Consider the following 15,865-nt stretch of genomic DNA (forward strand, 5'->3'; position numbering starts at 1 on the left):
TTTAAATTTTTCTTGGCAAAATGTGGTGTGTGTGTGTGTGTGTGTGTGTGTGTGTGTGTGTGTTTGTAACATCAATATGAGTGGAAGTTTGGGGGTAAGGCCAGTCAGGCTGTTATAAAAATTTCAGCGCTAGGAGAGAATTCAGACATATTTGATTAGACTTTGTTTCTTTTTGATTGTCATATCTGCAATATCCTCTAATGACAGCAAAATGGCATCAGTAATTCAAGACATCACATGCAAAAACTACCATGAGGAGCAAGAGATAGATTTACTTAGATTTTCTAGGAAATGACTTTAATCTATAATAATACAGTTTATACATTTTGCCCCCTCCTTAATCAATTATTGTATCCAAATTAAGGGATCTAAGCCATGTGCTTTGCCCTTGAATTTAGCTTTTCTTGGAACCTCCCCAAATCTCCCCACTGCCACCACAGCCATCCTCTCAAATCACTGAAGGTAGATAAAAGACAATAGATCCTGGTAGGTTACAACAAAAGTCCCACAAGAGTCCATCACCTTGTTAACCAATGTCTGTGCACATATAACAAACTATTAAAACTGACTATATTTATATAAAATGCATTTATAGCCACTGTAAAGGAAGAAAAAATTATATTTTGGTTGTAAGAATACAGGTCTCTAAGGGGTTCCTGGGTGGGTCATTCGGTTAAGCGCCAGACTCTTGGTTTTGGCTCAGGTCATGATCTCGTTTCCTGAGTTCCAGCCCTGTGTCAGGCTCTGAACCGTCAGCCCAGAGCCCACTTGGGAATCTCTCTCTCTCCCTCTCTCTCTCTCTCTCTCTCTCTCTGCCACTCCCCTGTTGATGCTTGCTTTCAGTCTCTCTCTCTCTAAAAAAATACATAAATAAATATTAAAATAAAAGGAATCTAGGTCTCTACGAGTTGCCATGGTTCAGTTCACTACGAGAGTCTCCATTGTCCGTCGTTTTCCATTGACACACCTGAGATGACATTTGCAAAACTTCAGTGGGCTTCTCTGGTTGTAACATCTTGCTCCCTATTTGTAGATATCTAAAGATCATCCAAGGACCAATAATCACATTTCTTTCTTTCATTTTTGTTATTCTCTAGCAATATATCTCCCTAAAAACTGTAGAATTGTAATCTATTACCCAGCCGTTCCGTGGGCTGGTCTCCAAAGCCAAAGTCCTGTATAGTTATATTTGAGTCCAAGACGGTGTCTTGAAATCTATACCTCAGCCTCAGGATAGTCCCCATTTTCACAGCACTCAGTTGACTCAGTGTAATCCGCTACGTAGGAACAACTTGAAACAATACATGGAATAGCAAGTCACAATAATGTACTTCTAATGGATGCTCTTCCAAATTCATCTGCAAAATTATATTCATTTACCTTTGGGGGTGGATAAACGTGTATGTGTGGGTGTGGTGGGGTGGGGGAAGGTGTATTCTGGCCTTAACTTTTTGTTCAGCAGTTTATTGCATCCCTACCTTTCTAGCATTTACTATATATTATTCCATCTCATTTGGCTCTCCAATCCTGGAAAAGAGAGTGTTAGCCAAACTCTGCTGCAGTGAAGAACTACAAATGCATGTCCTAGAAAAAAGAAGCATGGAGTCATTCTAAAGTGCTCTGCTTATATGCTCTTTCTCAGTAGTCAGCAGAATACAGTTCTCTTGGATGACAGGAAAGAAATCAGGCACTATGGGGAAGGGAGAAATGAATACTTGAGAGTAAATCACAAATGTCTCCTGGAGGAACCACCATTTGTTCATCATTCCTGACTACGTTAAGACAAAGGTAGATTGTTGCTTTTACAACAGCACCACCAGCAACAAACATTTCGCCACCTTAGTGGCGTTAAAACAATGAAGACTTACCTTTCCTTCGCTCTACATTTTTGTCAGAGACGGCCGTGTCTTCACTGCACGACTCTTGCTGGCTGGAAAGAGAGTATGGAACACTTCAGTTGTTATCATAGACACTTAAAGCATATGTGTGACAGGGTAACGCATCACTTCGGCTCATGAGTCACGGGCCAAACTTGATTTCGGACATCAGGATCATAAAACTCTCTCACAAGTCTTCACCAAATATTGGAGAACTACAACATCATCTTCAATTACAAACTAATCAGAGTGCTTGATTTCAGTTATGGATGTCAGTTATCATATTTAATTCTTATAACATTTCTCATGAAGAGAATATTTTTTTGGTTTTATATATTAATACAATGAAGCTCAGAGAGGTTAAATAATCTGTGAAAAATATACTAGTGTATACAACAAATAACATCAGAGCAGAAGGGACTGACTCTGAAACATGTATTCCTCCACCAGAAAACACTATCACCAGTTTATAATCTGATTTAAGGTTATGCTTGAGAAAGTGAAATTGATTGAAACCACATTAAAATTAAAGTCTTTAAAAATGTGTTTGTTTATTTCTTTGTTTTGTTTGAGAGGGGGGCAGATGGAGAGGGAGAGACAGAATCTTAAGCAGGTTCCACGCCCAGTGCAGAGCCAGACTTGGAGCTCGATCTCATAACCAGGTCATGAGATCATGACCTGATCCCAAATCAAGAGTTGATGCTTAATTGACTGAGCCACCCAGGCATCCCTAAAAATACGTTTTATTAAATGTTAGGTCACAATATAAGATAGTAGGGACCACAATTCACTACACATATAATTCTGTTGAATTTGTTTTTGGTCAGAAATCCTCTTCGTGTCTTAAACTACTTCATTCTGTGTATCTACTTAGCTTTCAAAACAAGGGTTATGAATTTTTTTAATATGAAATTTATTGTCAAATTGGTTTCCATACAACACCCAGTGCTCACAAGGGATATGAATTTAATAAAGAGTCTAAAATCTCATTAATGGTAAAATATGGTTGATATAGACTTTAAGCAACTCATTTATCAATTTGAGCCTTACATTCATTACTATAAAATGAAGATTTTGAACAAACTGATTTCTAAATTCCCATAAATGTTTTGGGCAATCATGTTGTCAATTAAGTCAAAATGTTTGGAAATGCAGTTTGACTGCTAAATTTGGTCCCATTAAAATGAAAGATTTCACATAAAACATTTACTACAGACAGGTTTATCTATTCTTCTTGCTCCTCCCAGATTTTGAGTATTGACTTCTAACCTAACTACCGTAGATGACTGATACATTTCACCAAGAAGCAGACAGGGATTGAAAGAGAGGGCAATCTAGTGGCATAACTGATCCTATCTTCTACCTGATACTTGATCTGTGATAGCAAGATTGATTCCTTAAATAGTGGGTGAAATCATGTGGCTTAATGGAAAGCGTAGAATATCTGGACTTGGAGGGGCCAAGGTTCAGATGCGGTTCTACCCCTTCGCTCTGGACTTTCTTTTCTTATTTGTAAAATGAATATAATAACATACTGACTGCATTGCTGTGAAGATTAAATGTAAGTTCAAGGACCCAGGTTAATGGTGCTTGTCTCATAGTCGAAGTTTAAATGCTACATATGTTATTATAATCATTGTTAATATTTTAAAGAGACTTCCAAGAGATGAGTGAATAAAAAACTAAAATGTGGAAGACTGGGCAAAAACTGAGATGAAAGAGGATTATCAAGACAAATTTAGAAGTTTGGGTTGATGGAGATTTTAACCAGAAAAGGGGAGAGCTACTGTAGCAAGACTATCAGAATGCAGGTGTTCTGACAGAGAGCTGCTAGAAGGGCAGTTAGTAATACACATGAGCATTGGGAAAGCATTCCAACAATAAAAATAAAGTCCTTTATGTGAAATCCCCCCCATCAGTTGTTTATTAGGTATGTACTTCTAGTATAAATGCAAACCTTTCACTATTTGAAAGCTTTTTACACCTGATATATTGAGTTCTTTCCAAATGTACTCAAACATGAATTTCTGTTCTATTTTCTCTGAATGATTCTTTTTATTGATAAGCTTACTGTAAGTGAAAAACAATCAGAAACATTAAACAGATGTTTCAAACGTGTGCTTAGTAAAGTGTGTTTCTTTGGCAATATAAGCAAATTTGTGACTCTGTCTGAGGAATACATTTTCCCATGCTCTTCAGGATAAACTAAAACAATTACATAATAATAAATACTAATTTATTATTCTGATTTCTAAATCAGAAACTACATATTATTATAGTTGCTAAATTTAAAAGAGGAATTTAGTCAATACTTAATCTAATAATTCCTATATCCTAAGAGAAACAATTTATTTAGATACAATCATGATATTTAGCTATTGTGTTTCCATATAGACTTTTATACTGCTATTATAATAATATTGGTTGAATGGGGCAGAAATAACTGATGACCTAGTTAGTGTTGTCAAGTGACCAAAATGTGCACTTACACTAAATCTTAATTAGTTGATGTCATGAACAAAATTCCAAACTCTTTTTATTTAGAGAAAATGTAATAACACAGTGTTGTTTCTGGAAGACAACTTTATGAAATACAGTTACTGCAAACTCAGCTACCTTAAGTTAGGCCAGCCAAAGAAACATTAATATACTGAGAAAATAAAATAAGCCCTTTGGCCAAAATTTAGTAATTGCACTCAAATAATTGGGATCCTGCCTCAAGTAACAAGATAATATTCTTCTCGAATATGTGGTTGGTGTTCATTCTCGTGCGTGACAGTGGGTTATGCTGATTCACTCAGTTGCTTACTTGCGAATAAAAAAAATGGTTGGCAGATTAATGAAGCTGGCCCAGGTTAGTGATGTGCTTTCTAGTCATTGCACAGAATTGTTTTCCCATTAAAAAAAATAAACCGTTTGCTCACTTATGGACTAAACTATATTCATACTTAACAGTATCTTGTTAAAACCGACTGAGGTGACCAATCTTGCTATCTTGCGCTATCCTGTGAGGGGGACAGCAGATTGTTTGCTAGAAATTTAGAATGAATCTGTTTTATCTTGAGCAGTGAAAAGGAGAAACACATTATTTAAAGATATAGGCTAGAATTTTCAAGATTATCATCTGAATTCATTTTAATTTTGTTGATCACATTATCGCATTATTAATCATAAATAAAATATTACTTAAAACTTTTGTTGATTTAAATCATGGCTCTTATGCTTTGTATGATAATATATAATTTACACCTGCATACTTATTAGATTATACTCACTTTAATTAAAAAAATATATATATATAACAAATTAATTTGGTAATCATATTAAAAGATTTAAAGAGAGAAGTTTTATTTGTACCTGCTGGTAAGGGGGTGTCTGTATCTCTTCCATTAACAGAACTCTTTTGAAGCTAAATTTTCTCAGGAATGGAGCTCTCCATCACTGTAACAAGGTAAAATAGGTCAAGCCTGCATGGGGCCAAACTAAAAGAAACCAATTTTCTAAATAGTTTCCCTAGCTGGAGGACAAACTAAAAAAAAAAAAAAAAAAAGAAAAGGAAAGAAAAAAAAACTTGCTTTTCTGGAAAGTTGCAATAGCTTGTAATAGAGTAAGGAAAAAAAAAGAAATGGAAAAGTTTTGCTTACAAAAGGGGAGGGTATCTTTCAACAGGAGTAAGAATATATCCTTTATCATCATTTTCTTTTGATATTTAAGCAGGAAATGCTTTTGTCAATGTCATCCTTGGCATTATATGTATAATAGATAGGAATCAAATAACTAAAGTAAATGAGGTACACAAATGATAGATACACATATTAATTAGGTTACTGTCAATCTAGAGGTGAACATAATTACACATTAACTCTGAAGAAAATGTTTAGTAATAAGTTAAAATGAAATATGAGAATAAGCCAACAGTGCCAGAGGCATTTCACGAGATCTTCAGTGTTGCATTGCTATTTAAAAGTCAATTTAAAGGTAAATTCATTTGCAAAGAACTACCTGTTCCTCTGACCATAACTTCAGATTATTGGCTTGTAGACAGACTAATTTGATTTTGAAATATTCTTCCCATTCTAAGTTTTAATCACTTGTTTGGAAAATTATATTATACCTCTTGGGATAATTAAAACCACACCAAGTGTCTCAAAACCAGCATTAGAAATCACTGGTTTATGTAATTGGCAAGGAGATATCTGTGGCCAGTGCTTTTAGTTACACCAATCAGCATAATTTATTTCTTCTCTGCCGTGAGTTCTTTCACTATCATTTGTTCATTTTCTTCTGTTTATTCACATTCATCTGAGCTCCACTTACCCATACTTAACATTCATTCATTTATACAATAAACGTTCACTGCTTTACCAAGTCACATTTGGCTTCATAAATTTCTCCCCTCATTCATTCCATCCATCCTCCTACCATCCGCTCCCATTTTCTGCCCTCCTTCCTTAAAGCCTTGGACATCTGTTATCTCATTTATCTGGAAGCCTCTTCCACAAGTGCTTGCTGTGAGTTAGTTGCTCATTCCATTCAGGATTCTGCTCAAACAGCACCTCCCAAAAAAGCATTTCCTGATCATTCTGTACAAAGTATCTCCACACTCCCATCTTTTTGTAGTTTTTCCTTTGTCTTTTTAAATAGCTCTTTTACGGGGCGCCTGGGTGGCTCAGTCGGTTGAGTCTCCGACTCCGGCTCAGGTCACGATCTCAGGGTCTGTGAGTTCGAGCCCCGCGTCGGGCTCTGGACTGATGGCTCAGAGCCTGGAGCCTGCTTCCGATTCTGTGTCTCCCTCTCTCTCTGCCCCACCCCCATTCATGCTCTGTCTCTCTCTGTCTCAAGGATAAACGTTAAAAAAAAAAAAATTTAAATAGCTCTTTTACTACTTGACATTATGTTATATAAGCATAGTATTTATTTGTTCATTTCTGTCTGTCTTTCACACTAGATTATAAACTCCATGAAGACCAACTTTGTTCTATAAAAAGTAGATTCTCAGCATGTGGAGCAGTGCCTTGAATATAATAAATAGGTATTGTCTTAGTCAGTTTAGGCTGCTATAACAAGGTAAGGTAGGCTGAGTTGCTTAAAAAAACAGAAATGCATTTCTCAGAGTTCTGCAGGCTGGGGAGTCCCAGATTAGGGTGCCAGCAAAGTCAGGTTTGGGTGAGAGATCATTTCCTTGTTTCTCTCATGGTGCCAGGTAGGAAAGGGGAGCAAGCTGTCTTGTTTCTCTTCTTACAAAGGCACTAATCCCATCGTGAGGGGTCCACCCACTTCCCAAGGGCTATGTCTCCAAATATCATCATGTTAAGTATTTGGGGAACACAAACATGCAATCCATAGCAAGTATTCAGTAAATGATTTTTGAAACCTTAGTAAGAAATGATTCCTATTTAATCATTCTTTAAGATTTGGAGTCCCAAAATATTTAGGAGGCATAACTTTTGTGTACAATCTGAGACTTTTAGAATAGTGTTGTTAAAAATAACTATTCTCGGGTATTGTTTCATGATTCAAATTTAAATTTTTACATATATGTTATTTATATATATGTGTAAGCTTTACATTCTGGTGGTCTAGGATTGATTGGTAACTACCTTATGTAATTCAAATGACAAGACAAAAAACACAATAAAATATCAACTCTAGAAAACCATTACAAGGCAGGTCTTAGAGGAAAACTTGCCATTATGTGAGAGTGAGAAATGGAGTTAGCTAAACTCTGGCTTAATATGATCAGGGAGCATGGAGAAAGTCCCTGAGTGGAAGAGTAATTACAAAAGAATCAGCAGTTGCCTACTTGAGAAAAACAGAAGCAATCGCTAACAATCTCAGTGTATGTAAGTTAGTGGGGCAATTCTACCTTCAATTTCTAACAAAATTATAAATTTATCTCTTATTCTAGAATATAAGTTGAAACTTTCATAATTTAGTACTATTCTGAGTAAGCAAAGAGTTCATATTTCAGCCATTGATATTTGTGTCTTGACTTTCTTCAGAGTGCTTAAATATTGTGGCCTTGTGATCTTAAAATAAGATACTATAATGTGAATGTGAAGAGCTTCTTTTGCGTTCTACCTGGTCTTGCTCAAGTCACTTAAATTAGTAAACATAATATGCAAACAGGAGAGCCTTGAATCTCGCCCTGAACATTCAGATAACTGAGCTAATTATAACTTGATAAGCAGATTCTTTCAAAGCATAAAATCCCATCCCTCAGATATATCTACATTTCTACTCTAGTCCCTTTAAAATATTGTTGCTTTGCCTACTTAATGAAGCTGCCTATTATAATACTACCAGTCAATGAATCCTCTTCAGTTTTTCTAAGCTTCTTTTAATCTTTATTTTTTAAAATTTCTTTTTATTTTATTTAAATCCAAGTTATTTAACATGTAGTGTAATAATGGTTTCAGGAGTAGAATTTATTGGTTCCTCACTTACATATAACACCCAGTGTTCATCCCAACAAGTGCCCTTCTTAATGCCCATCACCCATTTAGCCCATCCTCCCACCCAATGTCCCTCCAGCAACCCTCAGTTTGTTCTCTGTATTTAAGAGTCTTTTATTGTTTGCCTCCTTCTCTGTGTCTTATTTTTCCTTCCTTTCTCCTATCTTCATCTGTTTTGTTTCTTAAATTCCACATAAGAGTGAAATCATATGATCTTTATCTTTCTCTATTTTATTTAGCATAATACAATCTAGTCCCATCCATGTTGTTGCAAAAGGCAGGATTTCATTGTTTGTGATCACTGAGTAATATGATCTTTAAAGTTAACATGTCCCAATTTAGTTTACATTTGTTTTCCAATTAATTTTTGTAGTACTTATTACCATATTATTTTCTTCCTCCAGTTAGATCACAAGTCTTTTAAAAGCATTTACATCCTTAGTTCCTTCTTCATTAATTGATGAAGTTTTTGGATGGTGGGGACTTCATGGGGTCCAGAGCCTGATGACCAAGAAAGAATTCTTGAAGATGTCTTTGGTGCAAAAAGATGATTTTAATAAAGCACAGGGACAGGACCCACTGGCAGGAAGAGTTGCACTGGGGTTGTGAAGAATGGCTCCTTATATACTATGGAGTTGGGGAGGTAAAGTCAAAAGGGAAGCCTCCAGAAGGACTTTGATACCCTAAAGAAGATTCCTAAATTACCTGAGGCCTTGCTCTTGTCAAGGTTGTTTTTCCTCTAGTAAGGCATTAATCTTATGACAGTAGGGAGTTCCTGGAGAAATGTTTAACTAGGCCAGCCTCAAGTATCTGTCAATGGGCTGCAGATTATAATGAAATTTAATTTTACCTGCCACTTCCTTCTTGCCTTTGTTCCCCATATCACTATGAATGGGTGATATTGGGGCTCCAGGAAACAGAGTCTCTAAGTTTCTGGAGATTAGGCTATAGATAAGATCACCTTTTTCTTGTAATATACTAAAATATTTGTAAACTGATGGAGACCCATGTCCTGTATGACTGTGATCTCTATCGGTTCACCATTTGTTTTCTTTCCTTTCCTTTCCTTTGTCCTTGGGCAACCAGGAGTGGCCGAGGAATATCACACACATCCCACCTTGGTTGAGGGTAGTGGTGCTAGCTTGTATTTTGTCCTCAGCCTGCCCCATGCTCACTCATCATTAAGTATCAGAGAAAAAATAATTATTAATTGATACATATTTTAATTGCTACCAAAAATAGTTCTCAAATCATAATTTCACCCGAGAGAATAGATACTCTGATATTCAATATGTTAAGTACTGAATTTACCTTATGTAACACCCCTGAATCTTCTCATTACATCCATATTAATTTATCTTTAATTTATTTTTAATTTTTTAACATATATTTATTTTTGAGAGAGAGAGAGAGAGAGCAAGCAGGGGAGGGGCAGAGAGAGACAGAGAAACAGAATCCAAAGCAAGCTCCAGGCTCTGAGCTGTCAGCCCAGAGCCTGATGTGGAGGCTCGAACTCACAGACCATGAGATCATGACCTGAGCTAAAGTCTGACGCTTAACCAACTGAGCCACCCAGTCACCCATATCCATATTAATTTTTATTCTACTTTTGTATATTTGTTACTAGTGAAATGATTTGTGTATCCATTCAAGCTAAATACCACAGATTCATTTTTTTGTCCTCCTTCATTTCTTCCTTAGCCTTCAAATAGCAGCCAGAATTTTTAATTATACCTCATTAATTTCTCTCATAGTCACCTTTTATATCGATGCCAGGCTTCTGGTTCAGATCTTCCTGGTGATCCTGTTTTTCCAGATATAACTTCTAAAAATTATAATACATTTTTCTGAATAGGTATTTTAACCAAGCACAGCACTGATAAAAACTTACACCGGATCTCACTGTAAATGGATTAATGTTTAAATTTCACATCCTGTATTTGAACTTGACCTACTTATACTTCTCATTATGTCCTCCTTAAATAAGAATACATAGCCTTCCCCCAATAAATACTTTATCTTCTTGCTTTTATGCATTAATTGTGCCAATTTTTTCTCCTTGAAATACATGATTTCCCTTCTCAGTGAAATGCAATACTATTTATACTTCTAAATCCAGTTCAAATAACTCTTCTTCTCTGAATACTTTCTTTATCCTGCTAGTCACTGCTTTCACTTAAAATAATGTGTATGCACTGCTTTTATGTAAGAGCCACGCTTCCCTTCAATTTGTCTATTGTATTGTTTTATCTCACTTGTAGTCTTCAATTTCCTTATAAACCAATAGTATGTCTTATTCAATTTTGTATTTGCAGAGGTAACCTAGATAATGTCTTCTAGGTGGCGGAAACTCATTAAAAAGAAATAACTGAATGAGCCAATGAATGGCAAAAAGAAGGAAGGAAGGAGGGAAAGAAGGAAAGAAGGAAGGATGTGTCCACATGCATGGCAACATGGGGAAGGTGTAGACAGTGGAGAAGTAACCAAACACAGCGAGATCAGACTAGGATTATGAAGTTGTAAAGCAATGAAAGAATGAGACAACACTAAAGCTGGCCTGTTTCCTGTCCTTCCTCAAGCCTAGTTAACTAGGCGTTTTCTGCACTGTTGTGAGATCATCTCCACCCTTAAATATTTCCCTTTTAAAATTAGATTGTTCAAAATGCATGTTGTCCCTTAGCACTAACTAAACAAGCATTAATTGGGATATGTTCATAAAAGTCCTTATATTGTTAATTATCTTTCCATGTATGTCTATTGTTTCTTGATGATCAAGTCTGTATTTGTTTTTAAGTTTATTTATTTATTCTTTGAGGGAGACAAAGACAGCACAAGTGGGGGTTGGGACAGAGAGAAAGGGAGAGAGAGAGAATCCAAGCAGGATCCGCACTGTCACCCCAGAGCCTGATGTGGGACTTGAACTCACTAACTGTGAGATTATGACCTGAGCTGAAATCAAGAGTGGGACACTTAACTGACTCAGCCACCCAGGTGTCCCCTGAATCTGTATTTTTAACTTTATTTCTCACTCACACAAATCTACTAATACATTACATTTATTGCATAGATGGGGAAAACTGGTGGTTCAGTAGGCTTTGTAGACCACTCTAGGCTGATCTAACTGGCAAAATACCTCCATGATTCGTGTGTTTCTACATGTGCTTGTTCTTGTGTCTGTTGGGGGTAGGATGAGAAATTCCTTCAGAGTTCATTCTGTGGAACTCTAATTGCTCTCTCTCTCCTCCATATATATTTATGATAATAATGTATTCTACACATTGAAGCTGATGTCTAAAGAGGTGTAGCGACCTCATCAAAGTGACACAGTTATTAAGTGACAGGACTTTTATGGTTTTTCAAACCTTATTCCAGGTTACAGTCCTAGGTCCTTCCTGCAATACCAACTTGGCATCTCATTAGAGATTGGATATTACAGATCCAATTACACTCCATTAATTTTTGAAACATATTAAGCTTTGGTCCCTTCTGTAAAATAGTCTGCTTTAATTTCAAACTGAAAAATTAGAAAGCAAAAAAAGCAAAGGGATTTCTTTTTCATTTCCCAGTACTCTGAATGACTACTTCTCTCCCAAAACCACGGGCATCGGATAGTATTAATATGATACACTGTGTCAAAAGACTGAACTTTAACTGATCCATGATTTGAATCCGTGTTGTGGTGCTGACGGGAAGACCTGAGGTTCTGGTGAATAATTTGAGGTGTACCAAATACCTCTGTGAGTTGACACATCTTCATAGCTTGGCAATGGTCACTACAGACTTAAATTGAAAATATCAGGAATAAAAGCATGAAGCACTTTTGACAATGTCTTAATATTATACAATTTAAAGAAAATCTAAATCAAAGCGAATTTAATAAAACCAAGCCATAAAACTATCAGGTCATATGCTGCTAAAGGAGCATTTCCTTTCAAAAATTTTAGAACTTAACAACAGAAACACATGCCCCTGACAGGGATTCTCCTGCCCAGCTATGCATCATTTGGTGATATAAAATCACCTTACAAAATAAAGGAATATACCCTCGGGATTTTGTCCTCAATTCATCCTACGGTTTGCATAACAGCTAGGCTTTCTCCCATGAACAAACGAACCAATAAGGTGAGGCAGGAGAAGAGCAGGGAGAGGAAAGAAATGAGGGAAGAAAGTCATTTTCACCAGCTGTGTAGGAGAGCATGTAAAGGGTATATTATCTCACTCAGCACAAAGAAACCCTGGATTTCTTTCTCCACCACAGAGCAGCAGGTTTTTCCCTCCTCCCTAGCCATCATACCCAACAATACTTCAGAGACAGCTCGGTTCGTTAGCTTCGAGTGTCTGCTAAAATGTAGAAATTGAAAGCACACTACAGAGCTTTGATTCAGCATATTTTTCCTTCCCACAGAAACAAAAACCTTAAAGAAGTTCAGGCTCTTCTACAGAGATCCTGAAACCATAAGTAAAAGTCAGGATTCAAAGGACAAACCATTGTCTAGGCATCCTATTATCCCGGGCAATGCTATGTTCACTAGGAACTTCAGAGACCCCTGAGGATGCTTATGTAAATTACTTCAGAGTGTGGGAGAAATCTAGTGTTATCCATGCCATTTAAATAAGCACTTGAGGAGCTCAAAGGGGGAAATGTGGTAAGCAAATGGTACACTGTGTCAAGAGACTTGAAAAAATGTTAAACCTTACATAAAAATAAACCTAACTTCCAAGATTAATGACTGTACAGAAGTTAAAACTGGATGAGAAAGAACATAATATGTAAATGTGACAGAATTTATATTATCAACCCTTTTAGGATTCCAAAAATATGGGTTCAGGAAGGAGATTTATTCATAAATACTGCAATGTTTTGAATTTTACTTGAAGAGACTATTGTTTTATCACAGAACATACTTGAAGGAGAGAGACTTTGTAAGCAGAGTAGGAAAAAGAATCACCGTCATGACAATAATAGGAAGTTGTGTGTGTGTGTGTGTGTGTGTGTGTGCGTGTGTGTGTTCTCTTTTCACTTTAATTAATCTCTTTCTCTCTCTGGACTTCTGTGATCTAGAAAAAGGTTTTATTCTTGTTTTGGGAGCTTACTTGCCAAATGGGGGTCTTTGAACTATCACTGCTCTAACTCTGCCTACTTACAGCATTCAGAAGTAAAGATTTTAATTTGTTTTAAACATATACAAAAGTAAAACCAGCAACTATGTGTATATTGGAGTGTAAAGGTAAGGGTCAATCTTGAGATCATAGATGGCTATTAGTAAGGTAGGCATATAGGCATACAATGTCTATCTCTTTCTTTTCCTTCCTTCTAATTCTTATAAAAAAATCCCTGGAGGGGCGCCTGGGTGGCTCAGTCGGTTAAGGGGCCGACTTCGGCTCAGGTCATGATCTCGCGGTCCGTGAGTTCGAGCCCCGCGTCGGGCTCTGTGCTGACAGCTCAGAGCCTGGAGCCTGTTTCAGATTCTGTGTCTCCCTCTCTCTGACCCTTCCCCGTTCATGCTCTGTCTCTCTCTGTCTCAAAAATAAATAAACATTAAAAAAAATTTTTTTTAAATCCCTGGAGACTGAGACTGATTTTTTTTTAAGTTCTTTAACCATTTACTGAAACAACAATAATTGAATCAGAAGTTTGACTTTTATTCCCTTTATATGTTTTTACAACATTCAATGCAAAACCTTGCCCATGGTAGTTGATACATAAAATTGGTTGCATTGCTTTAAATTTAAATGTGGCCAACTTAAGACAAGCTGTATTAAAGGGAAAGGCAGGTGGAGGCCTTTTGTAAGCACTTTTAAACATCACAAAGAATATTTAATGGATTTAATTCTAAAATGATTCAGTTTACTGAAATTCATTGTTTGGGAACTAGTCAAAGATGCAAGTCATATCGCAAGGAACCAAGGATCCTAACGAAACCCTTCTCACTTTACCACTCCCACCAAGTTGCATACAGATTAACTTACTGACATCCCATTTTCTCTCAGATCCAGAGCTACGTATCAGGAAAACATGAGGAAAGGTGAGGCAGCTGACTGAAATTGAGAAATTAAGGAAAAAGGGGTTTTTTTCCTTTAAATTTGATTTATATTGAGAGGACTTAGAAGAGACTTAACTAAATAAACAGCTGAACACTGACCAAATCAAAGCAAAGAACAATAATTTCTTCTTTTTTTTCTATCTTTCCTTCCATCCTTCTTTCCTTCTTTTTTTTTCCTTGCTTCCTTTTTTCTTCACTTCATGAAACATTTATAGATGAACCTGCTATCTAGGTAATATAATAGGTATTAAATATCCTGATCCATCGTTAGTAAGAAGACAGTTTTCCATTTACAAATTCAAATTCAACAAGTACTGAATACAAATCTGCCACATCAGGGTCTCCTTAAACTTTGGACGCTGGTAAACAATAGACATTCCTTCCCCTCATGTAAATTGATATGTAAACCTAAACAGTAAGAGTTTGAAATTCTGCCAAATAAACTTACTCAGAGTCAGTGACAAAACTAAAAGAGCCATGAATCTAATTTACTATATGCACCGTTTGCTGTACTCGCAACTGAATGCTAATTAGCATTGTTTAAGAGAAAAGACAGTATCATTCATTGATCAATGATTCCAATTCATGATTCTCAAAGAGTGAAGATGTAGCAATTAAAAGCATCCCAAGAGCCAAAGAAAATTATCGTATAGGGCTATTCCAGAGGATTCTCTAGTTTAACTATATGTCTGTATCAGACTTCCCCCCCAATATTTTATTATAAAAATTACAAACATACAACGAAGTTGAAAGAAATGTACAGTAAATAACCATATAATCACTATCTAGATTCTAAAATTGTTAATACTTTTATGTATTTGCTTTAAGTTGTCTTTTGAAGTGTGGCTTTTGGCTTAAAATAAAGTTGTAAGAATCAATCACAGACAACTAATCATGTCAAGAGCAATTCTCTAACAATATTAGACCATAATTATATGGTTTCAGCAAATATTTGGCTCCCAGGAAGAGACAAGCCACACGCACGAGGGGAATTAGGAAAAAACTGTTTATTGCACACCGGTGCTGGCCCAGAGGAGTCGCTTCCAAAGGCTGAGCCCTGAACCTTGACATCAGCCTCCTTTTATGCCTTTTATGACTGGCATGGTAGGGTGTTGAGATACAAAAGAAAAAGGGGAGGTGGCCCTTATCAGTGGTGCTATCCAGACAGTTGGTGGACACAGGAGGCAAGCAAGATTACAGGAGCCAAAAGTATGCAGGGGGAGTATCTGGCCCCAGACATCTGGCTGGCCACTTTTATCTTGTTTTTACTAGCTTTTCTTCTCAATATCATAGGAAATCTAATGGAATCGATGACAGCTTAGTTCAGAAATGAATGAGAATGACTTCTTACAGCAGAGAACACTCAAAATTTTTGTGGCATTGGAATTATTACAGAAAAACATCATATGTTAAGGAAGGAAAAAAGGGTTTTAAACTACCTTGGCAGATAAATGTAGAAACTAAATTAGTAACGTTTATTCTCATTTTT

Source organism: Neofelis nebulosa, chromosome 1, assembly GCF_028018385.1.
Source record: "Neofelis nebulosa isolate mNeoNeb1 chromosome 1, mNeoNeb1.pri, whole genome shotgun sequence".
Taxonomy (NCBI): Eukaryota; Metazoa; Chordata; class Mammalia; order Carnivora; family Felidae; genus Neofelis; species Neofelis nebulosa.